The sequence below is a fragment of the Limulus polyphemus genome, unplaced genomic scaffold, assembly GCF_000517525.1.
Source record: "Limulus polyphemus unplaced genomic scaffold, Limulus_polyphemus-2.1.2 Scaffold95273, whole genome shotgun sequence".
Classification (NCBI taxonomy): domain Eukaryota; kingdom Metazoa; phylum Arthropoda; class Merostomata; order Xiphosura; family Limulidae; genus Limulus; species Limulus polyphemus.
In genome coordinates this window covers 1-1,333 of record NW_013760869.1, presented here as the reverse complement: position 1 = coordinate 1,333, position 1,333 = coordinate 1, and the positions used below count along the sequence as shown (strand labels likewise).

Here is a 1,333-nt window from a genome sequence, read left to right as displayed (position 1 = left end):
CAGGCACAGAATTTCATTTTATGTCATGAAAGATGTCAACATTATTTAATACCCCTGATTGAAGTTTCGTTTCTTTCACGTAATTCTATACGTTCGACTCACAATTTACAACTCCAAGCAAACCTAATTTGAGTCTCGTGGACAACAAGATTATTATTCTTTTGTGTTTTTCATGGTTTTAATTTCCTCTGAGTTTTTTGACTAATTTTGACACATACATAAAGACACTATGCTTATACATTCATCAATTTTATATATTGAAATAAAAACTACACGCGAATTCCATTAACTGAACAAGAAATAAGAGAGAGAAAAAACACATGCTAGACAGCTGAATGCGCTAACCCCTAAGAACATAATTCCTTTGTGCCTGCCATGGCTTGAACCTGGGACCTTTCGCGTGTTAGGCGGATGTGATAGCCACTACACCACAAGCACTTATTTGCTAATTTTGTCTAATTCTAATAATATCATAATCTATACAAATGTAACTTTTGAAACTTTCAACTTATGTAATGTATTTGAAAGCCTTATAGTAGTATAATAAAAAAAAACTTTGCCTATCAAGGATAGATCTTGGTATATGTTTGTTGTACAACAAATACAATAGTTATTACTCCTTCAACTTTTTTACAACATAAGGATTAGCTATCATTATTGTAAGCTTAGGGGTTAATGCTTAGTGACTAGGTCTGTAAATATAACACAAGAAGAAGAATTTAAAAATACTAATTCCAATAAAATCCCTGTACGTTTTACTGCAATCTGAGATACAAGTGTCTGATGCATCTTTCTCCACTGCTCGTCAAGTTTTAATTATGAAAAAGAAATCGAGTCGAAAGTACAATATAACAATATATGTATAATTTTGTCTTGGTTAAATGGTAGAGCTCCATTTGGTGGCGAACTTGATTACCAACCCGCCTGGGCTTTCTATAGCTGAAGTGCAGTTCTCAGTTACATCTATCTATCTATCTATATATGTATATATATACATACAAGAACAAAAATCTGTATCTGTCTGTTCCTTTATCTAATTACTTCTACTCACTGGGCCAACCTCAACCAAACTTTGTGGGGTGATAGTTTGGAACAATGGACATGTTAATGCTTCACAACCCCCTCCACACCCATTATTTCTGTTATTTAGCATTTGTTACCTTTATCGTAAGTTAACGTTAACTACATTCGTAGATGACGCCACGTCCTTACACAGAAAGAAAAAAAGAATATTAAACATACTATAAGGCAACATAGACACTAGAGGAGAGGTCACACGATCGTATGTATCTGAAAGATTTGGCGAGCACTCTCTATGAAGCAATAAAGTGAG

At 33.8% G+C, this 1,333-nt stretch overlaps 1 non-coding gene across 1 annotated transcript; it reads right to left on the bottom strand.

Moving 5' to 3' along the window:
- Positions 1 to 365: 365 nt before the first annotated feature.
- Trnav-aac lies at positions 366 to 438 on the bottom strand. Its single transcript has one exon. It is a non-coding gene; the product is annotated as a tRNA-Val (tRNA).
- Between the last annotated feature and the right edge of the window lie 895 nt (positions 439 to 1,333).